The sequence below is a fragment of the Macrobrachium rosenbergii genome, chromosome 50 (genome assembly GCF_040412425.1).
Source record: "Macrobrachium rosenbergii isolate ZJJX-2024 chromosome 50, ASM4041242v1, whole genome shotgun sequence".
NCBI classification, from domain to species: domain Eukaryota; kingdom Metazoa; phylum Arthropoda; class Malacostraca; order Decapoda; family Palaemonidae; genus Macrobrachium; species Macrobrachium rosenbergii.
Window position 1 is genome coordinate 22,045,001 of NC_089790.1, and position 10,000 is coordinate 22,055,000.

Consider the following 10,000-nt stretch of genomic DNA (forward strand, 5'->3'; position numbering starts at 1 on the left):
ACAATAATGTAATTGATAAACTGCATTTTTCAAGATACAAAAAACGATAAAAACAAGGGAGCTTTCGGCCGTTTGCACAACGGTCCTCTTCAGCCAACTGAATAAAAAAATGCTTGTTTTTCTTAAAAAGACACGTTGAAAAGAATTTTCGTGACAGTCGATCCAGGAAAACATCGTACACTCTTTCGGTGTGGACTTAGCAGTTATGTAATGGCTGTTTCCCCGTACCTGTGGGCCAACCGTTGTGATCTTCTTAACGGCTGTTGCTCGATCGTACGGTGCTCACCACCGGTGACTAGGTGGTTCGTGGGTGGAGAATAACTTTCGATAGCTCCCTTGTTTTTTATCCTTTATTGTATCTTGAAAAATACAGTTTATCAATTACATTATTGTGACTTTTTTACTCATTATTTTTTATCACAATATAGTGATGCACCACAGATAATCTTCAGATTTTTTAAGGAGACGGGAGTAATGTGCTGGTCTCTCATAATCCTATACAGTAGGTACCCACAGTGTAACATGAGAGTCAAAATCTCATCTGGAAGTATTGGGTCATGCTACAATTCACGCTTACAAAATACAAATAAAAAGTAAAAACCCAGAGAGGATACCAATACATATCCGTAAATAAAGTTAAGTATACATTAGTCTAACCAGACCACTGAGCTGATTAACAGCTCTCCTAGGGCTGGCCCGAAGGATTAGACTTATTTTACGTGGCTAAGAACCAATTGGTTACCTAGCAACGGGACCTACTGCTTATTGTGGAATCCGAACCACATTATACCGAGAAATGAATTTCTATATTGGCCGGTCGGAGACTCGAACTCGGGCCTAGCAGGGTTGAAAGTGATATATATCCGTGTTAATCATATCAATGCGTCTCACTGTCCTAGTAAAAAGAGAAATTCGTTATTTCAATTTGCCCATCACATTTCCTGAGGAAAGGGGACACGTGAACAATCACACAAAACTGTCTGCCAAGAATACTCTTTTCTGGAACAACTATGTGGTTTTAGTATACTTTAAATCAAAAAGTCTCGATGTCGAAATAAATGCGAAATTCAATATCCCAACCTACCGATCAGATATTTTGATGGAAACGGGACATGTGAATGATTATACAAAACTGTTTGTTATGAATACTCTTTTCTTGTATGTATATCACTCAAGTTTATCTAATTACACGTTTATCGAGAAGAGATCTTCATTTGTCTTAAGTTGAGGTAATCTATTTTGTCGTTAAAAGTAAAGAGAAGGACCAGTGTCTTTGAAACTGTTCTAAACGTCTTGCTTAAAGTTTAAGAATTCTTTGAAAGTTTTCGTCCTCGCAGGAAAATCTACATAATAGATGCATCGTAGGCTTGCTCGCTCTCTCTCTCTCTCTCTCTCTCTCTCTCTCTCTCTCTCTCTCTCTCGGTGACGTCAAAAACGAAAACTGCATCAGGCAGCCATGAAAGACGAGGAAACCAGAGTTCTCTTTTATGTAAAAAAAAAAAAAAGGTATCTTACAAAATATTATTTCATGATCGTTAGATAAATTCTGCTTCCTTTAGAATTTGATATTCAATATGAAAGGATTCATGCGATAAATAACGATATCTTAAAGGTATTTTCCCACTCTTAAGTGTTTATTTTATGTTCGTGAGATGAATTCTGCTTCCCTTAGAATCCGATACTAAATGCAAAAGGATTTATGGAATAAAAAAAGCAATTTTCTTAATAACATTTTAGATAGTTTTATGACTAATAATAAATCGAATCAGCTGGGCTTGAAAGCGAAGTCACAAGCAAGCAAAGGACGCACATAAGGGAGAAAAGGCTCAGGAGAGGTTTTATAATTTCCCACCCAACTAAACCCCCCTTCTCTCTCTCTCTCTCTCTCTCTCTCTCTCTCTCTCTCTCTCTCTCTCTCTCTCTCTCACACACACACACACACACACACACATAAACACACATTATTTCCTCATTCCTGTCCATTTTATTCATCTTCCAAACCTGAATAGAATATATTTTACATGATATTCACCTTATTCAATAGTTGGGAGCGTTCTCTTCACACATTACCAGGTAAAACCGGAATAAGAAGCAAGTAATTTTTAATAACGACATGCGTGTCCCGTTGGACCTTTAATACTTTATTGCCGTTGCAAGTGTCTTCATATTTACGGCATTATCATCTTTATAATTCATTCTTTGAGGTGAAAGATGAAATTTCTGTAAATTTTTTGTTTGACTCGCTAAGCATTGCTTTGCTCAGAGTTTTGAATAATCCGGAATATGAGGCTAGTAATTTTTTAAAGTTTCTTCATAATTTTGATCGCATTATCATTTTAGTATTTTGTAAAAGAAAACTATTGAGCCGACTTTGTCTGTCCGTCAGCACTTTTTCTGTCCGCCCTCAGATCTTAAAAACTACTAAGGCTAGAGGGCTGCAAATTGGTATGTTGATCATCCACTCTTCAATCATCAAACATACAAAATTGCAGCCCTCTAGCCTCACCAGTTTTTATTTTATTTAAGGTTAAATTTAACCATAATCGTGAGCATGGCAACGATAAAGGACGGGCCACCACAGGGCAGTGGATAAAGTTTGATGGGCCACGACTCAACAGCATTATACCGAGACCACTGAAAGATAGATCTGTTTTCGGTGGCCTTGATTATACGCTGTAGCGGCTGTACAGAAAACTCGATTGCGCCGAAGAAACTTCGGCGAATTTTTTACTTGTTTATAATTCCTTCCTCGAGGTGAAAGTTGATGATATTCATTTTTCTATAAGCTGAGAAGTGAAATTTCTGTATGCTCCCCTTCTAATTTGCTAAGCGCTGCTTGCTCAGAATTTTGCATAAACCAGCGAATCTAAAAATAGCCAAATAAAAAAGAAAAAAAAAGGAGAAAAGAAACAACAAACAGACGAGAGAATCTGCTCATTTCAGAGCCGAAACTTTGACGCCAAAAAAGTCGTTTGAAGTCGACAAACAGTTAAACATTACACGAAAGCGTTAGCAAGCAATCCTGTGCGAAGACGAGGAAGAAAGAGAGTGTCATTAGTGACGACTGGTGCCTGGGGAAAAAATCTCCCTTTTCGGGGATTTCGTCATTCTGCCTAAAATTCGACATCAAGAGGAAATGACAGAATTTCAAAGATTTTATTTTCACGAACTCAATCTTTTACATACTCTTCTGTAAAAAAAAACAGCAGAAAATAAATAAAAGAAGATCATTCCTCCTTAATTTATTTTCTGATTTTTTTTTATTAATTAACGCATGTGAATTACCTCTGTTATAAGGAAATTAATGGAAGAACATTTGGGGATTAATCGTATCTTTTACCTACTGTTCCGAATGCTCTTCTTTTATTTATTTTCTGCTCTCTTTTTTTATTAATTAACACATTTGAATGACATCTGTTATAAGAAAATTAATGGAAGAGCATTAGGGATTAATCGCACCAGTCACTGATATTTTTTTCGTCAACTGGGAAATAGAAAACCTAAGGAGATTAACTTTCTTAGCTTTAACTAAGCAAAACCACGAGATATAATATCAGCATCAATAATAATATGTAAATACGAAAAAAAAGTAAAAAATGCGCCCAAGTTTCATCGACAAAATCGAGTTTTCTATACAGCGTATAATGCTGTATGAAACTCTCAGCTACGACAGGGCAGCGCTCAGTTGCTCCCCAGATGAGGTCAAGTGAAGGTGCGTCGGCGACCCCTCCGGAAAGCGCTGCCAGACGCACGACCGTGGCTAAACTTAGCCTTAAATAAAATAAAAACTACTGAGGCTAAAGGGCTGCAATTTGGTATGTTTGATGATTGGAGAGTGGATGATCAACGTACCAATTTGCAGCCCTCTAGCCTCAGTTGTTTTTAAGATCTGAGGACAGACAGCAAAAATGCGGACGGACAGACAAATTGCCATCTCAATAGTTTTCTAAAAACGAGTTTATTTATAAAGCTTTCCTGTCCAATGGCTTAAACTCACAAGAAACAAAATTCTACACAAAAAATCCGCAAGTAAATCAAGAAAAAAAATTCTCTGAATTACCCGGCGACAAAGTCACTTACACCTCTCGATTTCCCGGTAATTCCGACTGAAGCTTTGGATTCCAAAATGAAATGCATGGACAAATTGTCATTCCCAGGTGGGATTCGAACACCACGATGGCTAGATAATTGGATAATAAATTATTTCACTTTACATGAACGTTAATCTGTCCAATTCGAACACATTTTCACTGAATGAAATTAGACTATTCACATAACAGAATCATTTATAAGAAGTAACTGACTGGATGGTTTTGCTGGCACTTCTCAGATATGTCGGCATTTTCATATTTACATATACATATATATATATGTATATTATATAATATATGTATATATGCAGTATTTATATACACATATAGATGTTATATATATATATATATATATATATATATATATATATATATATATATATAAACACACACACACATATATATATATATATATATATATATATATATATATATATATATATATATAGATAAATTATAATCTATTATACGTAGTATATTTACACTAATAGTCAGCAGTATGTCTCCGTGAAGCGGTCTCGCTTTAACAGGAAAAGAGAGTCCACGAAGTCTAGTCTTAAGTCGGAAAAGGAAAAAAAAAATGTCTGTAATCCTTGAAGGTTTAATCTTCTCGAGCAGGATCACGAAGAGGGCAGAGAAAAGAGGCTTATAACTTTAACCCCCTGTGAATGTATACCGCGGACTCTGTACGTTCTTATCTCCTGGGGTAACTTCTTCGAGTGGCAATCGTTTGTTGAAAGAATGAATGTGTGTATATATACAGTATATATAGACACACATATATATATGTAAATATAAATATATATATATATATATATATATATATATATATATATATATATATATATATATATGTAATACATACACTATATACACTATATATATATATATATTATAAATTTCATGAAACGAAAAATCTTATTAGTTGGACTTTTAATTTACCATTGACCTTGAGAAATAAGTCAAGAACTAATACATACACTATATATATACTGTAAATTATATAATATATATATAATATATATATATATATATATATACATATACATATACTATATATATATATATATATATATATATATATATATATATATATATAAATCTCATGAAACGAAAAATCTTAATAGTTGCACTTTTAATTTACCGTTGACCTTGAGAAATAAGTCAAGAGCTACAATATTTAGGGAAGTCAATCACCAGCCCTTACAAACCCCATTCCTTGCAGGATGGCACCCATCTCCCAGGTCCTCTCAAATTAATAGGAACGAAATTTTGTCCTTCAGTTTGCAATGTGACCTTGAAAATGGGAAAAGTTCGGAAGTACTCCAACCAATTATTTGATTGAAGGTGTCAAAATTTTGGGGACCAGCGGTCTTTCCTATTATATTTTTAAGTTCTTGAGATACAAGTGGCTTCAAATTGACCTGATTCCTCGAGGAATAGTTCACGGTAAATGCAAGTAAAAAATGCGTCGAAGTTTCTTCGGCGCAATCGAATTTTCTGTACAGCATATAATGCTGCATGAAACTCTCAGCCACGGCCCATAAACTCTCAGCCGTGGCCCATGAAACTTTCAGCCAAAGACCTGTGGTGGCGTGTGAAGTCGGCCCTATAGCGGTGCAGACGCACGATCATTGCTAACTCTAACCTTAAATAAAATAAAAACTACTGAGGCTAGAGGGCTGCAATTCGGTATGTTTGATGACTGGAGGGTGGATGGTCCACATACCAATTTGCAGTCCTCTAGCCTCAATAGTTTTTAATATTTGAGGGCGGACAGAAAAAGTGCGGATGGACAGACAAATAGCCATCTCAACAGTTTCCTTTTATAGACAACTAAAAACCAATTTAGAAAAAAAATTAATCACATATTGCAAGGGTAACCACGAAATATTTTTCATTGCATTTCGGTGAAAAGAGAAGATGGAAAATTACTACTACTACTACTACTACTACTACTACTACTACTACTACTACTACTACTAATAATAATAATAATAATAATAATAATAATAATAATAATAACACTGTTACCGAAAACATTTGCTTCTGACATAAACGTAAAGTGGAAGAGCGTTTTTAGAAACTTTTCCTGATAGTATTGTACTTCAAATGCCACTATACTACCATTCTTGTTATCCTAGCAGCGCAATTACTAAAATATCCCCCCGACTGGCAGTAATTATCTGCAGCAATACAGCACCATAGAAATGAATCTAGTTAATGAAATTCTTTTGAAAGGCAAGGGACAGAGAATTCTGATTTTAGAACTTAGCCATTCCTACAGTACGTTTTTGCTAGGAAATGATCAATGCTAAAGATTTGAAAACTGTAATGAAAAATCTTCTATATGAACCTTATTGCTTTATGCTCATCATATACTAATTTTTAGTTTTCTGTAAAAGAAAACTGTCGTGACGGCTTTGTCTGTCCACCATCAGATCTTAAAAGCTACTGAGGGTAGAGGGCTGCAAATTGATAAGTTGATCATCCACCCTCCAATCATCAAACACACCAAATTGAAGCCCTCCAGCCTCAGTAGTTTTTATTTTATTTAAGGTTAAGGTTAGACGTAGATCTTGCGTCTGGCAGCGCTTTCCGGAGGCGTGCGACGAAACTTACTCGATCGCATCTGGGGAGTAACTGAGCGCTGCGAGGTCGTAGCTGATAGTTTTATACAGGATTATACGCTGTACAGAAAACTCGATTGCGCTGAAGAAACTTCGGCGCATTTTTTACTAGTTTGTTGTAATAATGACATGAAAAGGAAGAAAGCTCATGGCCAGGTCATTTACAGATTCCAGGGTTGATATATATTTTGACTACTGTAAGTTTATGTGTCCACAAAAAAGAGGGAGCATGACGCTCAGAAACTGTATATGTGATTCTAAATATATTTGTTCTCCAATTTGTGTTTTTTTTTAAGTTTCAAAGGTCGTACTGATCTGTTATCATCATAACTTTATGCGTGTATATTTCAAACATTAAATTTAGTTGAAAGTTGATTAAAAAAGTTGTCATTTGTGAAATACCAAACATACAAAATATGATTTCCATAACGATAAGAAGAGTCAATTTCCTTAATTATTATTATTATTATTATTATTATTATTATTATTATTATTATTATTATTATTATTATTATTATTATTCAGTAGATGCAACCTATTCCTATGGAGCAAGCCCACCAAAGGGGTCATTAATTTGAAATTCAAGCTTCCGAAGAATACGGCGTTCATTAGGAATAAGTAAGAGGAAGTAAAGGGAAATACAGAAAGAAGAGATCCCACCAATTCAAAAAGACAAGAATAAAAGGCACGAACAGAAAAAAGAAAAGAGAAATGAGTACATTCAAGTGCTGGCCAATTGGAATGAATTATACCATAATACTCACTTTGTCACAGAGGACACCTTAGTGGGATCTGAAATGACGGAAGCAAATGAAGTTAAAGTTGATGAAAAAGAGAAAACCGAGATGGTGTAACGAGGCAAAAGCGAAAATGAAAAGGTTAAGGATGGTATAAGTGGTCTATTTATCGTTAGAGCCTCATATCCATCATAATATTAAATTTACAAAGCACAGTACGAGGAAAGTCAAGCGATAATTTGAATCATGGTAAATTTAGATAAAAGACAACGATAAAAAATAGCAACTGGACTTAGAATGTTCGTTTTACACCTAGAGAGCAGAAAGCTGAATATACCATTCTCAAGGAACACATTTATAGAAATGATTACAATATGTGTAAACGGCTATCTATCCATCTATCTGTATCATATATATATATATATATATATATATATATATATATATATATATATATATATATATATATAAATATGGGTATATTATGTATATATATACATACATACATATACACATATATATAAATACATACTATATATATATGTATATATATATATATATATATATATATATATATATATATATATATATATATATATATATATATATATATATATATATATATATATATATATATATCACCAAATAGCCACACAACTTCACTGTGTATATATATTCATACAACTCACTTTAGGTTTCAACCATCCCACTTTATTGAAGCCTAACACGAGTAATATGAACATATATATATATATATATATATATATATATATATATATATATATATATATATACATATATATATATATAATATATATATATATATATATATATATATAATATATATATATATATATATATATATATATATATATATATATATATATATATATATATATATAGTGTGTATATTTACATATGTGTATACATATGTATATATAAATATATATATATATATATATACATATATATATATATATATATATATATATATATATATATATATATATATATATATATATAAACTGATGTATGGATGCATGTTCCAGCATAATTCCGAAACACATTGAGCAATTTCAGCCAAACTTGGTATACATAAGAGTCACTATCTGGCAAAGAACACTGTGAGGGTGAGACATCACTAGCACCAAAGGGCACCAAAGTGGGTAGGGGTGGAAGGGATTCCCTGAAACGGGGCTGGTTCTGCCAGTGGAACGGGGGTGGTAATGCCCGTAGACTTAGTGACTTTACGAATTTATCATACCTACAGTACAGTACTTTCGGTATCTGGCAAAGAATACTGTGGTGGTAACACATCAATGGGACGAAAGGGGGGTGGGAGTTGGGGAGGAGGTGACAGAGAGAGAGAGAGAGAGAGAGAGAGAGAGAGAGAGAGAGAGAGAGAGAGTTTATCGGTTGTCATTCAGACTTATCCCGGGCAGTGCCAGGTTGGTCAGCTATATTTCATATATATAATTCCATATCCATATATATAGTTTACTACAGCGTTCACTTATTTGGCATTTATTTGCCTCGTACAAAATTCTTCAGGTTGCTTTAATCTTCTCGGTTGACCCTTTCTTATTTTTTGTTTTCCATCGCCCCGTGGAAGCCAATACACGTTACTTGTTTTTCACTCCTTCCCGAGGGAGCATTAAGTTCGTCACTTAAATCCAGGCGTCTGGCTCATAACCATCTTGTATTTCCCTTGGGTGAAGTGGCGCGCTTCCACTGGGTTTCCGGGAAAGCAATCACACAATTGTATTTCTTTTGCTTTTGTAATCTTGAAGGAGCGTATAGACACACATACATACACACGCACAAACACATGCGGGTGTGTTTGTTTGTTTGTCTGCCTGTCTGTGTATCTGTTTCTTTGCATATGTGTGTAGTTTGTTGACAGTTTCTCGATACTACTCAGCCTAGTAAACATTTATATATAAAAAATGCAAATAATATTTTAAATCACACCTTCAGTAACTGATGCTATTCCAGCACTAAGTGGTAAATCCTTTTCCTTGCATAACGGTACACACACACACACACACACACACACACACACACACACACACACAGACACATCAGTATCCCGTTTGTTTTAGGATTGTGAACAATAACAGGATTATCGGATTTGAGGAGTTTAGTCAAAATTACAATGTTCTCAAAGTTGGGGGGTTCTGTTTGATCGTTTACAGTGAATTTTGTTGTTGTCTGAATGGTCTTTTTGGTGTATTCTGCATGATTTGTTCATATCTCTCTCGGTAAGATATGTTAGAGAGAGGAATTGAGTTCTATGTTGATTTACTGCATCAAATTCGTTTTCCAGAGAGATATGTAAACTTATCCTAAGTGTTTTGTGAAAAAAATTGCGGCCATCCATGAAGAACAAATATAAGAAGTGGCTTTCTAAACAAAGGAAAAACGTATTCGCACTGTGTTCTTATGGCCAAAATGTCCACAGTCGGCTACTTGCTACATTCTTCACATTCAGTAATGAATATTGCAGATCAAAACAGCGTATTCATTCTATATAATATTGAAA

The 10,000-nt window shown here is 34.2% G+C and overlaps 1 long non-coding RNA gene across 2 annotated transcripts in view; it reads right to left on the reverse strand.

Annotated features, from left to right (window-relative positions):
• The window catches only part of LOC136832880 (uncharacterized), a 386,429-nt gene that overhangs the window by 207,253 nt on the left and 169,176 nt on the right, over positions 1-10,000 (reverse strand). Inside the window, exon 3 of one of the 2 annotated variants that reach the window (XR_010851345.1) lies at positions 7,486-7,513. The exons of the other annotated variant lie outside the window; for it this stretch is intronic. This is a non-coding gene — a long non-coding RNA (uncharacterized lncRNA). The remainder of the gene's footprint in view (positions 1-7,485; positions 7,514-10,000) is intronic. 2 annotated transcript variants of the gene reach the window in all.